At 40.1% G+C, this 19,519-nt stretch overlaps 1 protein-coding gene across 2 annotated transcripts in view; it reads left to right on the top strand.

Annotated features, from left to right (window-relative positions):
* The first annotated feature begins 13,716 nt into the window (after positions 1-13,716).
* The window catches only part of LYPD6 (LY6/PLAUR domain containing 6), a 66,616-nt gene continuing 60,813 nt past the window's right edge, over positions 13,717-19,519 (top strand). The window contains exon 1 of one of the 2 annotated variants that reach the window (XM_073304729.1): positions 13,717-13,802. The gene's annotated coding sequence lies outside the window, so the exon portion shown is untranslated. Of the gene's footprint in view, positions 13,803-14,962; positions 14,987-19,519 lie in introns of those variants that run through there. The other variant, XM_073304730.1, reaches the window with a different exon arrangement.

Below are 19,519 nucleotides of genomic sequence, written 5' to 3' on the forward strand. Positions count from 1 at the left end.
ATCTTAAGATGGAGTCCCAACTAAACCTGCATAAAATTTTGACCTGTGCCAGTTTCAATCCTTTTTTCTCTGGAAGATTGATTGGAGAATTTAATAACCTTTCCAACTGATATTCTTAAATTCTCTCCTGTTATACTTACATTTTTTTAAAAAGATTTGTAAGAAAAGATTTCTTAATTTAGCACATATGGATGGAATCAGGCGTTACCTACTATTTAAAGTATATTACACGTACTTCTCTGTGTCGGATCTACAGAGGATGGGTTTACTACAGCTTCCAGCTAAAGACCTCAAGGTGAAAGACTGACCCCCCTGAAGTCAATGGTAGTTTTGCCATTAACTTCAATGGGGTGAGGATTTCACCCCCATTCCTTTAACTCAAGTCAGAGAAGTTTATTCTCTTAGCTCTGGAGGTCCCGAGGTTCAATCCCTGGTGACAAGCCAGATGATGGTCATTACACATTCAAAGATACCTTCAAACACCTTAAATCTACCCTCACATCTCCCCCCACTCTTTGCTCCAAATCATGACTCAACTGTACAATCAGAATTTTGAGGCCCGTCCTCAACTCTGCCAAACCTGAGGTCCAAATACTCCCAAAAAGATAGTGTGTTTCAAAATCTGAATTTTGAGGCTTTAGCACCTATCTAATTGTAAGGGGCGTGTACTTTATAAGGTCTACATTGACACTTTTGTGTAGAGTTTATCTCCTTTGTCTGACTGGCAATGAATTAATCGGGGGGGGGGGCGGTAATTACAAATGTAACCTTTGAGTATAACCTAGTTTTGCAATAATCCAGTCATTTTTGCAGATCCCCAAAAAGCTGGTCAGACTCTCAGGCTGCAACATAAATGCCACTGACTCACAGTTGATGGATGTTTGCAGAAAACTTGGAAGGAGCAGATAGTTTCACTTAATTAGACAACCAAATTAGAGTGGATGTTGGAAGACAGAGAACTGTTTAAAAAAAAAAGTATTGAATACTCTAGCTACTATATCTGTGATCTGGGTACAGTGAAAAGATTAGCCTTTGGACTAAAATGTGCTTTTACTACATTTTATTCAACATTTCAATGTGTGCTAGACACAGCAAACCTCAACATGACATAAAGGAAAAGAATCCCATTGACAGCTGATGTTCTTGGGGGATTCTGAGAATGAGACGCAGCTGTGGTAAGAGCCAAGAGATATACACAACTAACGATCTATATAAACCATACCCAGCCAAAGAAATCTCTATCAAGCATTCTTAAAGCTACAATACCCACCTGCTGAAGTGAAAAAACAGATTGACAGAGCCAGAAGAGTACTCAGAAGTCACCTACTACAGGACAGGCCCAACAAAGAAAATAACAGAACACCACTAGCCGTCACCTTCAGCCCCCAACTAAAACCTCTCCAGCGCATCATCAAAGATTTAAAACCTATCCTGAAAAATGATCCCTCACTCTCACAGATCTTGGGAGACAGACCAGTCCTCGCTTACAGACAGCCCCGCAACCTGAAGCAAATACTCTCCAGCAACCACACAACAAAAACACTAACCCAGGAACCTGTTCTTGCAACAAAGTCCGATGCCAACTCTGTCCACATATTTATTCAAGTGACACCATTATAGGACCTAATCACATTAGCCACGCCATCAGGGGCTAGTTCACCTGCACATCTAGCACTGTATTATATGCCATTATGTGCCAGCAATACCCCTCTGCCATGTACATTGGCCAAACTGGACAGTCTCTACGCAAAAGAATAAATGGACACAAATCTGACATCAGGAACCATAACATTCAAAAACCGGTAGGAGAACACTTCAACCTCTCTGTCCACTCAGTAAAAGATTTAAGGGTGGCAATTTTGCAACAGAAAAGCTTCAAAAACAGACTCCAATGAGAAACTGCTGAGCTTCAATTAATATTCAAACTAGATACCATTAACTTGGGTTTGAATAGAGACTGGGAGTGGCTGGGTCATTACACATATTGAATCTATTTCCTTAAGTTAAGTATCCTCATACCTTCTTGTCAACTGTCTAAATGGGCCATCTTGATTATCACTACAAAAGTTTTTTTCTCCTGCTGATAATAGCTCATCTTAACTAATTAACCTCTCACAGTTTGTATGGTAACTTCCAACTTATCGGTATGGGGGTGTGTGTGTGTATATATATATCTATCTATATATATATCGTCTTACTATATGTTCCATTCAATGCATCCGATGAAGTGGGCTGTAGCCCACGAAAGCTTATGCTCTAATAAATTTGTTTTTCTCTAAGGTACCACAAATACTCCTGTTCTTTTCACAACTAGAAAGTGAATATTTATGAGCAAGAAGGAAGTAAGGATGAGGTAGGTAGCAAATGAGATGAACAAAATGCTTTGAAGTTGAGCATTGAAATAATGGGCAGTGCTGGAAAGGACTTTGAATGGTAGCATGTATTGCACAGAAGCAAATAGAAAATGTCTGTGAAGCCATTTTAAGAACTTCAGATGAAGTTTCTGTTTTTATATAGAGTTCAGTGGGGAACAATTTTTTGGATCATAAAAACAGATTCAAACCTTTGGTTCTTTTACTGTGTGATATTTTAGAATTATTAGCAACACCTTCTTCAGCTGCTGTTTGTTCCTTACAGCCACGCATCATTGCTCCTGTACCCCCAGGGCAGAATCTAGCCCCCTGGGACTTTTGGTTAACTATTTCCTTTCCTTCTCAAGGGAGTATCTTCTAATCTTTTTTTCACTTCTCTAGTGACATCTAAATGGGACTTTTTCAAAATTTCAGTTTTCTAATGCACATACAAATAGCCACTGTTCTTAACCTTTCACTTACATGAGCTTTAAAACATAACGATGATGATAATTAATAAGCAAATGTACTAGTGATTCAAGGAACTTTTTAAGACAAAAGGAATAGTAAATATTGTCTGGGCTTTTACTTTCCTTATTTGACTTCACCATCTGTTGTAGTTATCTATTATTATTGGTTAGTAATTTCCCTTCAATTTCCCTTTATCATTGTCATAAAAATAAAGGGAAGGTTAACCACCTTTAAATCCCTCCTGGCCAGAGGAAAAACCCTTTCACCTGTAAAGGGTTAAAAAGCTAAGATAACCTCGCTGGCACCTGACCAAAATGACCAATGAGGAGACAAGCTGGAAGGGGGAAAAAACAAAGGGTTCTCTTTGTCTGTGTTGCTTTTGCTGGGACCAGAGCAGGAATACAGGTCAGAACTCCTGTAAAGGATTAATAAGCAATCTAGTTAGATATGCGTTAGATTCTGGTTTATTTAAATGGCTGATAAAATAAGTTGTGCTGAATGGGATGTATATTCCTATTTTTGTGTCATTTTGTAACTTAGAAATCCCCCTAGAGGGATTCTCTATGTTTTGAATCTGATTACCCTATAAGGTATTTACCATCCTGATTTTACAGAGGTGATTCTTTTACTATTTCTTCAATTAAAATTGTTCTTTTAAGAACCTGATTGCTTTTCCTTGTTCTTAAAATCCAAGGGTTTAGGTCTGTGTTCACCTATGCAAATTGGTGAGGATTTTTATCAAGCCTTCCCAAGGAAAGGGGGTGTAGGGCTTGGGGGGATTTTGAGGGGAAAGACGTTTCCAAGTGGGCTCTTTCCCGGTTATATTAGTTAGATGCTTGGAGGTGGCAGCAATAAAGTCCAGGGACAAAAGGTAAAATAGTTGGGGAAGTTTTAACCTAAGCTGGTAAAAATAAGCTTAGGGGGTTTTTCATTCAGGTCCCCACATCTGTACCCTAGAGTTCAAAGTGGGGAAGGAACCTTGACGATCATTATAAAACTTTAACTCTGAAGGAGATAGAAAGTATATACAGCATTTGCCTGGAGTATTCAATATAATAGCCTTGAATAGTTATTGAATCAATAATACATTTTTTGTTATAATGTATTATTATTTATTTGTTAAGTCCCAAAATTGTGGCTGGCACATAACAATTACTGCTTTACAATTTTACAGTTATTTCAACTGTAATTTAATATATAATACTGCCAGATTAAATTTGGAACAATTTCATACTGTATTACAAAACCCCACATATACTGAAGGCTCCCCTGCTAAGTTTACCAGAAAGAAACAAACCAACAGGAGTGATGTGGGTATAGACTGATCCCCATAAAATTTCTTTCAGTCATACATTTGTACCACAGTATGCCTCTTAACAATGCCTAAAGTTCTCCTAGCCTCTGTGTGGCTCGTGGCTTTTATGATTTCAGTGGAATTTCATCTAGGGTGACTAGATAGCAAGTGTGAAAAATTGGGACGGGATGGGGGGTAATAGGAGCCCATATTTAAAAAAAAGCCCCAAGTATTGGGATTATCCCTATAAAATCGAAACATCTGGTCACCCTAATTCCATCCCTGAAGATGTCCACTGGATGTTCTTTGGTTAGCTGTACTCAAAATCTATTCAAGCACTCAGGTGTCTTCATTAACTCTAACTAAGACGTTATTTTTCTTTTTACCCATTTGTTCTTGGTGGCAAGGAGGGCTGCTATATCTGAGTTATTCAGATGGGATTATTTTAATTATTGCTTTGTTCTGTACAGTGGCCTAGATGGTTTTGCAATGGTCATTCAATGAAATATGGAAATCAAATTAACAGTGTCATAGGGTGAAATCCTGGTCCCATGGAAGTCAATAGGAGTTTTACTACTAAATTCAACGGGGCCAGGATTTCACCCATAGCTCTTAGTGATGGAAAGGAACTATTTGATCACTAAATCTATTTCCTCTGCAAGGCAGGATACAGTACCCTAAAGGGGAAAGAATTGTTCGGGGCTATTTCAAAACCCTTTTATTTTTCAACAACTAGAATACATTGAAATGTAAGAAGCTATAAATATTTTTGGGACAAATTATGACATGGATAAAAGGGTTTCAGTTCAATTTAAAAAACCAGGATAACAGTCAGTAGAAATGTACATTAGCATCACTTACAATATTGTGTATTGCTTACTACATAATATTTTTTTTGCAAACTAGAAACTTAGATTTATTCATTTATATTATCAAAACACCTAGGAATCCAGTCAAGGAGCAGGGCCTCATTGTACTAAGCGCTGTACAGACAAGTAACAAACAAGTAACTTAAAAAGTTTCAGTAATTCCTATGCATGTGAGAAAACTCCATGGTTACATCAATGGGTCTATTAAAGTGAAGACCAAAAGCATAGAATCATAGAATCATAGAATATCAGGGTTGGAAGGGACCCCAGAAGGTCATCTAGTCCAACCCCCTGCTCAAAGCAGGACCAATTCCCAGTTAAATCATCCCAGCCAGGGCTTTGTCAAGCCTGACCTTAAAAACCTCTAAGGAAGGAGATTCTACCACCTCCCTAGGTAACGCATTCCAGTGTTTCACCACCCTCTTAGTGAAAAAGTTTTTCCTAATATCCAATCTAAACCTCCCCCACTGCAACTTGAGACCATTACTCCTCGTTCTGTCATCTGCTACCATTGAGAACAGTCTAGAGCCATCCTCTTTGGAACCCCCTTTCAGGTAGTTGAAAGCAGCTATCAAATCCCCCCTCATTCTTCTCTTCTGCAGGCTAAACAATCCCAGCTCCCTCAGCCTCTCCTCATAACTCATGTGTTCCAGTCCCCTAATCATTTTTGTTGCCCTTCGCTGGACTCTCTCCAATTTATCCACATCCTTCTTGAAGTGTGGGGCCCAAAACTGGACACAATACTCCAGATGAGGCCTCACCAATGTCGAATAGAGGGGAACGATCACGTCCCTCGATCTGCTCGCTATGCCCCTACTTATACATCCCAAAATGCCATTGGCCTTCTTGGCAACAAGGGCACACTGCTGACTCATATCCAGCTTCTCGTCCACTGTCACCCCTAGGTCCTTTTCTGCAGAACTGCTGCCTAGCCATTCGGTCCCTAGTCTGTAGCTGTGCATTGGGTTCTTCCGTCCTAAGTGCAGGACCCTGCACTTATCCTTATTGAACCTCATCAGATTCCTTTTGGCCCAATCTTCCAATTGGTCTAGGTCCTTCTGTATCCTATCCCTCCCCTCCAGCGTATCTACCACTCCTCCCAGTTTAGTATCATCCGCAAATTTGCTGAGAGTGCAATCCACACCATCCTCCAGATCATTTATGAAGATATTGAATAAAACCGGCCCCAGGACCGACCCTTGGGGCACTCCACTTGATACCGGCTGCCAACTAGACATGGAGCCATTGATCACTACCCGTTGAGCCCGACAATTTAGCCAGCTTTCTACCCACCTTATAGTGCATTCATCCAGCCCATACTTCCTTAACTTGCTGACAAGAATACTATGGGAGACCGTGTCAAAAGCTTTGCTAAAGTCAAGAAACAATACATCCACTGCTTTCCCTTCATCCACAGAACCAGTAATCTCATCATAAAAGGCGATTAGATTAGTCAGGCATGACCTTCCCTTGGTGAATCCATGCTGGCTGTTCCTGATCACTTTCCTCTCATGCAAGTGCTTCAGGATTGATTCTTTGAGGACCTGCTCCATGATTTTTCCAGGGACTGAGGTGAGGCTGACTGGCCTGTAGTTCCCAGGATCTTCCTTCTTCCCTTTTTTAAAGATTGGCACTACATTAGCCTTTTTCCAGTCATCCGGGACTTCCCCGGTTCGCCACGAGTTTTCAAAGATAATGGCCAGTGGCTCTGCAATCACAGCCGCCAATTCCTTCAGCACTCTCGGATGCAACTCGTCCGGCCCCATGGACTTGTGCACGTCCAGCTTTTCTAAATAGTCCCTAACCGCCTCTATCTCCACAGAGGGCTGGCCATCTCTTCCGCATTTTGTGATGCCCAGCGCAGCAGTCTGGGAGCTGACCTTGTTAGTGAAAACAGAGGCAAAAAAAGCATTGAGTACATTAGCTTTTTCCACATCCTCTGTCACTAGGTTGCCTCCCTCATTCAGTAAGGGGCCCACACATTCCTTGGCTTTCTTCTTGTTGCCAACATACCTGAAGAAACCCTTCTTGTTACTCTTGACATCTCTGGCTAGCTGCAGCTCCAGGTGCGATTTGGCCCTCCTGATAACATTCCTACATGCCCGAGCAATATTTTTATACTCTTCCCTGGTCATATGTCCAACCTTCCACTTCTTGTAAGCTTCTTTTTTATGTTTAAGATCCGCTAGGATTTCACCATTAAGCCAAGTTGGTCGCCTGCCATATTTACTATTCTTTCGACTCATCGGGATGGTTTGTCCCTGTAACCTCAACAGGGATTCCTTGAAATACAGCCAGCTCTCCTGGACTCCTTTCCCCTTCAAGTTAGTCCCCCAGGGGATCCTGGCCATCCGTTCCCTGAGGGAGTCGAAGTCTGCTTTCCTGAAGTCCAGGGTCCGTATCCTGCTGCTTACCTTTGTTCCCTGCGTCAGGATCCTGAACTCAACCAACTCATGGTCACTGCCTCCCAGATTCCCATCCACTTTTGCTTCCCCCACTAATTCTACCCGGTTTGTGAGCAGCAGGTCAAGAAAAGCACCCCCCCTAGTTGGCTCCTCTAGCACTTGCGCCAGGAAATTGTCCCCTACGCTTTCCAAAAACTTCCTGGATTGTCTATGCACCGCTGTATTGCTCTCCCAGCAGATATCAGGAAAATTAAAGTCACCCATGAGAATCAGGGCATGCGATCTAGTAGCTTCCGTGAGCTGCCGGAAGAATCAGATGAATTCGATGACTATTAGCCAAGATGGTCAGGGCCTCAGCCCCAAGCTCAAGGTGTCTATAAACTTCCAACTGCTAGATGTTCAGACTGGATGACGGGATGGATTACTTGAAATTGCCCTGTTTTGTTCATTCCCTCTGAAGCATTTCGCACTGACCAGTCAGTCAGAAGACAGAAGACAGAAGACAGGCTACTGAGGTAGATGGACCATTGGTTTGACCCAGTATGGCCATTTTTATGTTCATGTAAATAAGATTTATTCACATGAATGGGGGTGGCAGGATTTGTAAGCCAGAGAACTAAAATATCTTTGACAATCTCATACAAATATTTAAGGTAGCTTGTATTCCACTGATTATATTTAGGCTTGGAAGTAATTGATTTTTATCAGTAAATGTTGGTAAAAATCAATTGAACTGTACACACACAAACAATGAAAAAATATTTCCATTGGTTGAAGTTTACAGATAGGCACTGTAAGAAAAATACTTCTTGAAAACTTTTTAGCATTTGATTTAAGGATATTTACTTTGGATATTTTGAGATGTGATGCTGACAAATTCTATTTTAACAGTTATAAATCTTTAACTTTTTGAATCTCAACATCTACTGTTTTAAAATAACTGTTTGCTCGCCCATTATCTGACCATCCCCAATTTCCCACAATTGTGAAAATTTAAACTGATAATTAAAAATGCTTAAAACTCATAATTTTGTGCAACTGTGAAATTTAAATAGATAAAAATAAAAAAGTTTAAAAATAAACATTAATATTATCCATCAAAATATTTAAAAAAATAAAAATTGAATTCTGCCAAGCCAAATTATATTTGTAAGATCATTCAAAAAAAAAAAAGAAAGAAAGAAAGAAAGAAAGACAGAAACAGGCTGATTATGATAACTCTAACATTGGTGTGCAGCAATAGCTCCATTGAAATCAATGGACCTCAACAAATGTAAAACCAGTGTAAGTTCAGAATCAGAGCCAGATTTTATAACTTCCCACATCAGAAAGAAAATTCCTGTGCTTATTAACTATAACCATGAGCCAATGCAGATTTAATACTAATGCTTTTTTGATGAATTGTTTCGTATTCTGTTGTGAATACTTTCCGCATGAGTACATAACGTAATAAAATAAAATCTGTCGTTAAATTCTACAGATATGAACAAAGCACAGAACTGTGTTTTCTAGTCTTAAGTATTCAATATTTTATCTTGTAACATTCGCAAGACCAGGACGCCGCTTTGCTAGCGCAGAACCATTTAACTCTGATGGAGTGTAGTGTGTAAATTATAAAAATGATCCCCAAGGTACACTTAGGGAGTCATGTTTAGGTCTGTTGAGGAGTGGGTTTCGTATAGTATAGTGAGATGGACATAACTATGTTCCTACAACAATAACAACACTCACTTGACATCGACAAGAGGTGCAAACCCAGGGTCTCATGCAGGACTCCTTACTCAGGTAAGATTCCAACTAAAGTCTCCATATGTCTCCAATATAGAAAGATAGCATGGTTTATACCAAGATAGATACTCTGTTGATGAGAAAGCAGTTAAGAATCATTTGGATATTGACCCCATTTAGATATGACATCAGAGTTTTCATAAGATAAAACCAGGGGGATGAGACAATCACTTAGCAGTAGATATTTACAATATACATTTTAGTTATTCTAGTTACAGCTACAAAATTAGTTACAATATTATATGGTAAAGTGTGGGGGTGAATGGGACATTGTATCCATGTTGATTCAAGTGCAGTGGCTGGAAATTCTAACATAAATGTGCGGAGGCCCATTAGCTCCTGCTGTAGCCCATTCACTAGTGTAATTGCCTGAAAGGCTATATTTTAGGCTCCTACCTTTACTTAGTTCCTTAGTAAACAAGGTGTTTACCTAGGCTTTGAACTTGTGACTTTCACACATCATGAATTAAAAACATTAAATATCAAAACCAGGAATATAACATCCTAAGTGTTAAAACTCAAAAAGAGTTGGTTTGTGGCTAAGATTCATTTTGCAGTCCAAAATTTGTTTATTGAACTAACTTAGTTTTTCATTTAGATTCCTCTTGGACATTTAAAATATTTTTCATGCACATGACATTCTAAGGGTAAAATGGGAATTTCATGTACAGAAAAAGAGAAGGATATGCGAGATGGACCTGCAGTGTGGATCAGAGAGGAGGATTTTTCCCTAAAGGATGATTTCTAAAGTTACAGTAGAAAGTTTAGAAAACAAAATCCTTATTTTTTAAAAATGAATAATGAGTTTCAAAGAAAATAATTTTAGCAATTGTTAGTACAGATGGCCACAAACTGGAATTCCCATTCTGCAGAAAATTCCAAAAACTACCCATCCTCCTCCCAGTCCCTGAAATTTTGAAATTTCTGGCAGAATGGAAATTCTTAAAGATAGTTTAGGAAAAGTCAAAACATAATTTTGTTATGATCTTTTTCTAAATTATGCTGAGGCTCCCTGAGCTGCCCAAAGTCCCAGCAGCCAAACAGGAAGGAACTGGACTGCTCAGAGAGATTAGGAGACGGTGCTCCTGGGCTGCGGAGAAGCCCTAGGAGACCCAGCTTTGGGACAGTGAATGAGCCCACAGCCTGGAAACCCTGTGAGCCTTCTCCCTGGTGCAGTCTGCCAGAGCTGGGGAGTCTGGTAACTCCAGCTCTGAGACAGTTTACCCATTGGCTGCCCTGGAGCTGGGGAGCCTGAAAGCTTGAGCTCCCCACCAGACCACCAGGAAGGCTATTGAGTGGGGAGGGGAAAAGAGACAGAGCTGGGAATGATTTTCTGATGGAAAATTGAAAATTTTCAGGCAAACCCACAGACCCATTTTGATTACATAAAAAGTGAATTTTCCTCAGAAAATTATTCTGATAAAAAATTCCCACTTCTTCTAGTAATTAGTTATTAATATTCTTCTTAACATCCAGTCTTATTAGCAATTATTTATTTCAGATTGTAGCTTTTACATACTGTAATGAAGGGGATGTACTCAATCATGTTTGCTTTAAGCTGCCTTTTTCCTATTTCTTGATTTTCATATGATATAGGTGTCATTTTAATTGTTGGTTGAGCTTACAAGGCCTAACAGTACACTGATTGTCTGTCTCTTTCCTGATAGCTTTTGAATGCCACATCCAATCTATTCCAAAATTTCAGGGAATGTTTCAGAAAGAGGAAATGGAAGATACCCATCTCAACTCTGCTGAGACTCCCAATACAGGTAAAAAAGATGTTGAACCCTGAATGACTTACATCCCTGACAGAAAGAAAAGAAATAAGGGCAGTGGAGGGGAAGGGAAAAATGTGGGAGGTACATAGAGACCCTGACAGAAAATGGGGACCCTGATATAGGGAGAAAGGGGAATAAGGGCATGAGAGGAAGAGAAAAATAGGGGCATGGGGGAAAGGTGGAATGGGGGCACATAGATACCCTAGAATGGGAGGGGAAATGGGGGACAATGGTATATGGAGGCATTACATGGCAGATAAACAGAACCCTTAGCACTGGGCATGGAGTGTAGGGGGAACACACAGAGCCCCTGATGCAGAGAAAAGGGAGGATGGTGGGCATGGATAGAAGGGAAATGAGGGGGCACAGAGATCCTGGCATGGGTAGGAAAGGGAAATGGTGACACACACGGCCCTACATGGTAACCCACATCACTCACCTGTAATGCCAGCCCTACTGCCTCTGAAAAAGTGACAACCCCTCCCTCCATACCATGCGACCCTCACCAGCCCAACCAGCAGCTGCCCTCTAGCCACCCAGCTCTGAAGGCAGCAGTACAGAAGGGTGGCAAAACCGTGATCCCCCCTACAATAGCCTTGTGAACCCCTGATCATGACCCCCTTTTGGGTCAGGAACCCCATGGTTACAACACCATGAAATTTCAGATTTAAGTATCTGAAACCATGAAATTAACGATTTAAAAAATCCTATGACGGTGAAATTGACCAAAATGGACCTTGAATTTGGTAGGACCCTATTTATAGCCCTGATTTCCCCAAGGGCCCTCTAGAAATATTTGTGATTAAGGCCATTTCCCCACATCTTCTAGTTCAGCCAATAATCTCTGCCTCTGAGACAGGATAATGAGTTGAGTTCTCCATGGTTTTGCATTTGTGTTGCATCACATACACGTTTTCCCCATGATACAAGGAAAAAGGGGCCTGGGATGAGAATGCAGATGTTGATATTTTTGTATTTGGGATACACTAGCATCTAGTTTTTAAATGAACTACAAAAGAAAAGCATTTAGATAAAATTCTATGCTCAGTTAAGAAAGATTCTAATCCCTGTGTTGATTTCCAAAGAACACACGGTATAAAAGCCTTCAGTAGATGTGTTTGTTACTGGAAAGAAAACAAAATGTATTTCTGTGAAAGCACCTCCTGCTGGACTGGAGAAATGAATTTACTCTGTTTTAACCTTGAGCTTCTCCATGCTGAAACTGACAAATTCGAGCCCAAAGAGTTAGGAGAGAGACCCTTTTAAATGAGGAACTGGATGAACAAGGGACATAATATTCCATGAGCTGTACTAATCTGTAAGATCTCCTAAATTTGAAGGACATGCTTCATAATTAACACATTGTGAATAGTAAAGCAGAAAATATGGAGTGCATATAAAAATAATTATTTTGTGTATTACAGTAAAATGGTCAGAGCAGCTTATTTTTCAAAGACTCCTTGTTTCCAAGGGCAAGGGTCAGTTAAAATGAAGCAGTTTTAGAGAAGCAAACACCTCATTTATATTTTTCAAACTTAACACAGTAATATTTTGAGCAACAAATGTATATATTAACAGTCACATTTTAAAGTGATAAAACAAAACCCTGTCCACCCTTAGGTCTGAATACAAAGCTGCATTCTATAATTGACTATGCCTTGTATTTTGTCAGAAAAAAGAGCACACAGTAATTTTTATCTCAGCTAAAATATTTCACATATGTAAAAAGGCAAATTATATAAAAAACATAGGATGTGAAGTCTCTTTCAACTGCTTTGTTAAAAGTGTCAGTGAAACACTGGAACAAGAAGGAATTAGGATTAATTTTGGTACAAACCCACATAAGGGACATCTGAATTAGAGGACTGGGAGCAAGTTAGTCTTAATTGTTTTATTTAACTCGATCATTAAAACGCTGCCCCTTTCCTAACATGGCATAGTTATCCCTTCTTTATATGGCTCAGCTGTTTTTCTTTTCTCTAACTTACCTTTGTACATGTGATTTTTTTTTTAATCTGGTATAATTTCCCCCATTGTTTTTGCAGTTAGATTAGATGTAAAAGATAATTTAGAATAACATCGATGGGGGGGGGGGGAGTAATAGATATTTTAGGAGAGGTACCAACCTAACAGGATTTAAACCACAATATTTCTGAAAAACTGTCAGACTCTTTAGCCGCCAGACTACAACGTATTTGATTAGCACCATGAGGACTGAAATGGGTCCCAGAAAACTTCCAATATAATAAATGTTTCCTGGAAGGGCTATAAAGTTAAGGGAGAGATATGTGTCCTTTAGTTCATACCACAATCACAGGAGAACCAGCTTTAATTGAAAGGGGGAAGTGAGAAGAAAAGGAAAACGGTGAACAAGATCCCCCCCCCCCCCTTTAGCTGCCTAATCCTGCAAATGGTCTCGGTGTCGGTGGTTTCGTTTCAGAGAAAGCCCAGGTCAGTCTTTCCCCAGCTTGCAATGTTCAGTCGCTTCCCTTGGCAAGGAGAGCCCTTCCCCTTTCTCTAAAAGAAAAGGAGTACTTGTGGTTGCTGTGGCTTGCATGATACTCCGCATACGACCGGTTATCTAGGTCCGCAGCCGGCCGGGAGACCTTTGTGGGGCTCATTGTCCCAGGCTCCCCCTCCACCGAGGTGCAGAGCGGACAGCAATGGCCGGCAGCGCTCTCCGCTCACTGCAGTAGGGGGCAGACCGCGCCGCTTGTGTGCACACGGCGCTGCCGGTTCCCTCTGAGTGTAGCCCGCGTCCTCGGCTGTTAACACCGGAGTGCTCTGGGAGCGAGCCGGGCTCTGTCAAGCCACCGCTGCCCCCGGGCTCGCCTCACGGCTCTCAGGTAAGGGCGAAGCGGGGGTGAAGACACCAGGGGCAGCGGGGGTGAAGGTGGCTGGCAGGGGGAATGGAGCGGGCGTGAGAAGACAGCGCAGAAGCTGATGAAACAGGAGGTGTGAGAGGAGACAATGGGTGAAAAAACTCGGCTGCAGCAAGCACGGTGGGGCAGCGGGTGGAAGGGGGCGCCGCTGGCTGGCTGGGCGTGGGGGACAGGTGGGGAACGGGGGCCCCGGTCCCAGGGGATCAGAGAGAACTGTGGTTCCTGGGGGCATCGGGGCACAGCTAGCGGGGGCTGGGGGGAGTCTGCCAACTTGCCGCGGTGGGTTTGTTGGGCAGGGGCAGGCGGAGGGCTCCGGACACTTGGTGCAGGCTGGGGTGGGAAGATCTGGTCCAGGGCACTTGACAGGTGACCCGGTAAAGGTTTTTGGCAGTGAGGGGCTTGATGACACTTTTTGTTGCCCTGGTGGGCGTGGGAGGGTCTTTGGCAGCTTGAGGGGAAAGTTCAGAGCTCCTCTCCCCTGGGATGTGAGAGCGCTTGGGCAGCTGGGGTAGGGAGGTTCTGGGAAGGTTTTTTCAGCTGCGAATTAGGGTTGCCTCCCGTTGCGGGGCCTGGGAGGGTTTTGGTACCCGGCGTTCAGGGATGAGTGTCAGAGGGGCGGGAGGACAGGGTGTTGCTGGTTGGATTTTCCTTGCCTCTTAGAGAAGGGAAAACTCAGGCCCCACCAGAGTCGCGGAAAGTGGGTTTCCCAAACGACTGACGGTCGTTTGAGGGGAATCGCAGTTTCAAGAGCGGTCCTACCCCAGGAACACAGCCAGCTCCTGGAGCTGAGCCGGATAGCCTTGGCACCAGGTAGGTCCCTCCAAAACGACTGGTTCCCTGCAAGATTTACTGTCTCTCCGAGCCCCTCCTGCCTGCATAGGCAAATGACAGGCTGCTAGGCTGGCCGAGCGACTCTATTTCACAGCTGATCCGGCAGCCACGCTAATTGACTAGCCAATTAAAAAGCACACTTTCAACGTAGCCTTGGCCCCGGCCTTCTGATTGGCTGAAGGTGCGGAGAGGCTGGGCCCCTGGCCGGCCGAGCGTTCCGGAGCAGGACTGTGGCGTTGCGCGCTGTCTGGGTAGCTGCGTTGTGCATTCTTGGGATGGGGCGGCTGGCTGGAGGGTGGAGTTGGTGCATTGCTTTGGTGAGTAAAGCTTCTTCCCAGTATTTAACTGAGCACAAAGGAAAGGAAGTTCAAGTGCAGAGGATGGTGCACATGCAGCAGTCTCAGAGGGCCCTGGGGGCATGTTGCGTCCCAGATAGTTTCCAAAGCAGCAACAAATAAAAGGCTTGAGTAATTTATTATCATTTTCAAGTTTATCTCAGGAGCTGTATTTTCCCTCGTGTCTGCTTTTCACACCACACTTCAGTAGTGTCATTGTCGTTTAATAGCCCAAGGGATGGGAAATAGACGCTTAACGGGTTGGAAATGTACATTTTTTCTTCTCTTGGGAACTTCAGTGTCTCTAATAGTTGCTAAAATACAAATTAGTTTAGCTTATGAACTTCAGAGCCAAAGAAAATAAGTTAATTCCGGCCGAGTAGGGATTGCGCTGCAACGTTGTCAGTTGTTTTAGAGGTGTGTGCGGGGGGGAGGTTTGGTATTTTTGCTGCTAGCAGAAAACATACTGCAGCCAAATGCGTTGTTAATCAACTACAGAAACTATGTTTAAATGTGAATTTACGAAGATCATTACAAAGATGAGAGTAAAAATCCTTCCTATCTTTAATTCATGTTGCTGTGCAAATTGAACAAAACAAAGTGAAATCACCTGAATTGATTATCAATCACTTTGTGCTTTGTAAATAGAGATTATAGTGAGCATTTGGTAGAGAAAACTATAATGATGAAAAAAACAGTTTCAGTTGTAACCTGTTTTCACAGGGTCAACTCTCTAGAAAGCTTATCTTTTTGACTCAAATTGTTCATATTAGTCTCTGGTCAAAGATGGTTTGTTTGTTTAAATTTGAATAAAGCTTTTCAGGCCTTGATTCTTTCCCTCCCGCGCCCCCGAAATGAAAACATACACATAGATATCAAATAACTGGCAAAAAGTGCAGGTTGTATAAAATCCATACATTTCTCCACCTCCTTTAAAAAAATAAGCATCATCTTTTGTTCCACACAGCTAACTTAAAAATAGCTAAACTTTGAAATTTTGAATGTAATTGATCCTTAGTGAAGAGTATCTCCACAACAAATTTGAAAAAAATGGGTTGGCTATTGATAAAGTTTGAATGATTGAAAACTAAGTATTGTACATGTGTAATGTAACATTTCACTTAGTCTGAAGGTGAAATCCTGGCTCTGTTGATGTCTATAGAACTTTTACCATTGACTTCAGTGGAATCAGGATTTCTCCCTCATGAGTGTTTTCACTTCAGAAGAGATGCAGTGTGTGTGTGTTCTTTCAGAAATCTGCATTTGTCAATATATGTCATAGAGATATAAACTTATGCTTGTTTAAAGACTTGAGAATTAGGTGCCTAGGTGCTTTTGAAAATCCCTCTATGTGCCTGTTTGCATCTTTATGTTCCCCAAAGTCTTTAAATATCTGTCCCTTTGAGGGCCTGTGTTACCTTAAGGTAGCAAAGAGGCATCTTTTCTTTTTTCTAAAAAATAAACACATGGAAATTAAATGCAGAAAACTTCATTAATCCAACATTATGATTGCACAGTTAAAAAAAATTGGAAATGAGTACACTCAAGGAAGCTTAACTGTTTGTTTCCTGACTTTCCCTAATATATTTATTGTACATTGCATTAATTCAAGAAGTTATTTGTATTTAATATATTCCAGGTATGCTTTCTAATGTAAATACAATTTTTAAACATCTCCATTATATTTATTTAGTACTATGTAATTAAACAGTTTTCTAGTTGAAATAATAATTTACTCCATATCCCTGTTACACTAGAAATATGTAATTACATATCTTTTAAAATAAATTAAATTTACTGTATAGTACTAATGAAGTCTTGTAGAATTTGTGTCAGGACCTATTTAGAAATGTCTTAGAAGTAATTAATCTGATGGGGTCCTATTCAATAAAGAATACTATGATTTTGGAAACTTGCATTAGGTTATGGAATCCCTTCAAAGTATGATGATGTGGATGAATTCTTGCAGCTTTGTTGGCAGTGTTTACTTTATTGAATGTGTGAGCTTTAGCCCGTAATGGTCCCTCTGATCTATTATGATCTGTACAGTCATTGTGGATACAGTTGAGTGAATATATTACAATGATTTTTTCGGTCTTAATGGGTGTGTTGTGCCAAGACTTATTTAGCAACTCATTCATCCAATATATTAGATAGACTATGAATCAGATTCTTGCAGGTGCATACTTGTGGAGCATGGAAAGATCTCTAAAAATGCTCACAGTGCTTTCCATTTGATTTAATGAACATTAACTTATTTATAAAACAAGACATCTTAACACCTGATTTTGCTTCCATTTAAATCAATGGCAGTTTTGCCACTGCCGTTAAAGAGAGCAAGAATTAGCTCTTAGTGATTTGGGACCTGATGTACAAAATTAAACATATGTAATTATGCTCAAAAAATGCATGACTAATTTGTCTATGCATTTACTGCAATTAAGTGTGCAGATTGGTAATTGAATGTGTAACTGGACATTTCCACATTCAACTGACACTTTATTATTGAATTCACATACACAATTACATTGTGCATGTGTATTAGGCAGGTAACTGTGCATGTAATTGTGTGTCTAATTATGAAAATCAAGTCCTTTACGTTTTATTTTCAAAATAGCAAAAGGAATGGATTTATGGCCTTCAAATTGTCATATTGAAATGGAGGCCTTTCTGGAATTACAGCACTGCTGAAAAAATATTCTGAACCTATATATTTTTGATTGATGGCTTTTTTTACTTAAAAATAGCCAAATAATTTTTAGTGCTTGAATATATATAAAATTAAATTCCTTTCTGAGATGAGATTTTGTATTCTAAACTGAAGGCAGTTTAAATTTTATTTTTACTGCTAAATTATATTTTCTCTGAAACAGAAATAGTTTAGAACAGAAAATTGACCGTCTCAATTATAATAATGTAAATATTGCTACTATAATGAATGACATATAGAACAAAAATAAATTCAACAGCTTGCCTTTATAATTAACAAAATACTCTGTAATGCATTAATTTTACTTCTTTTCATGTGTCTTTTTCTAGATAGCAAATGCTTAATAAAGTATATTGACAATTTTGCAACCCTTATACATTCAAGTAGTCTGTCAATGGGACTACTTATAAGAATATAAGTTTTCAGGAATAGGACCTATATGCCAACATCACTATATATATGTTAACATCACAGTATCTTAGGCCCCAGTCTTGCAAAGAGATTATATGACCAAATTTTTATGCACACATGGATCTCTCTGCATGATCAAGGTCTTAGTCTGATTTTTATTCTCTACAGAGCGAACGCACCCAGTAGGCAGGGTTGGTTCCAACCTTTGTATACTTACAAAAATCATGATAATACAACTCCATATCACTTTCTCCTGTTGAAATTAATGGCAAATTTTAATATGAACATCATGAGGGTCTCATAAGTTATCACTACAGTTTCTTCACAACTGTATTTCATTCTTAATTTTTCAATTTTATTGATGTAGAAATTACATTGGGCACCTAGATCCTACTGGTTGGATTGCATTAGAAATAAATATGGATGGGCACATATATATAATAAGGCCTGCTTCACAACTATGTTACTCCAGTTTTACATCAGTGTAACTCCATTGATTTTAGGCCTCTAAAATACATTGATTTTTCATCATTTCTAGCATAGAAATTTAATGTTATTTATCCTTGTCCAAGACCTAAAAAGCATGTTTAAGACAGAACAACTGGAATGTTCATGCAGATATTCCTGCCTATCAATTGGTACACATCACTCATTAGCATTTTAAAAAACACAGGGGAGTGAGCTGATTAGAAATCATTTGTCCATGTAATATTTCTTGTCAATAGTGTTTGTAAGTTATGTGTAAGTCCATGAAATATATTGTTAACAAGTACCTAATAATCTGACACTACTACTGTGGATTGAAAGAAGTATGGCATAAGTGTTTGTCTGTGGGTTAAGATTTATTCATTAATAAACAGGAACAACATATCTCAGATAAAATGGTGTACTCAAACATCCTGAAACAATTTCCAAACACACTTGTCATCCAATCAAACCCTAAGTGGGGTTTTATGAGGCAGAAATCATGGCTGAATTTGGCCCCTTGATTTCTGTTTTTTTTTTTTTTTTTTTAAACGTGTATTTACAGAGTGCATGAGGGTTGCTCTCCCCTTTTGCTCTGTTAAAGCAGAGGACATGTTCTTATATGAAATGTGTGAAACTTTAGTTATCAATTAAGATGATCAATCAGTATTATTAACTAATGTTCATATGATGGCTCTTGACTCTGATATTCTGCTCCTTCTATGTGTGCAGCGTTCTACATTGATATCAAAGAACATTCCATGCAGTCAGGGAGAGTAGAAAGTTGGAGCTGAAATCAGCCACCTTGATCTGAGAGCAGAATTTTGCCATAAAAATAGATATCTTTCAATTTTATTTGCTGGCAATAGTACAAGTGAATTGGAATGGGCAAGAAAGATATTCTGTACTGAGCCTAACTTTATTTAATT

The sequence above is a fragment of the Lepidochelys kempii genome, chromosome 11 (assembly GCF_965140265.1).
Source record: "Lepidochelys kempii isolate rLepKem1 chromosome 11, rLepKem1.hap2, whole genome shotgun sequence".
NCBI classification, from domain to species: domain Eukaryota; kingdom Metazoa; phylum Chordata; order Testudines; family Cheloniidae; genus Lepidochelys; species Lepidochelys kempii.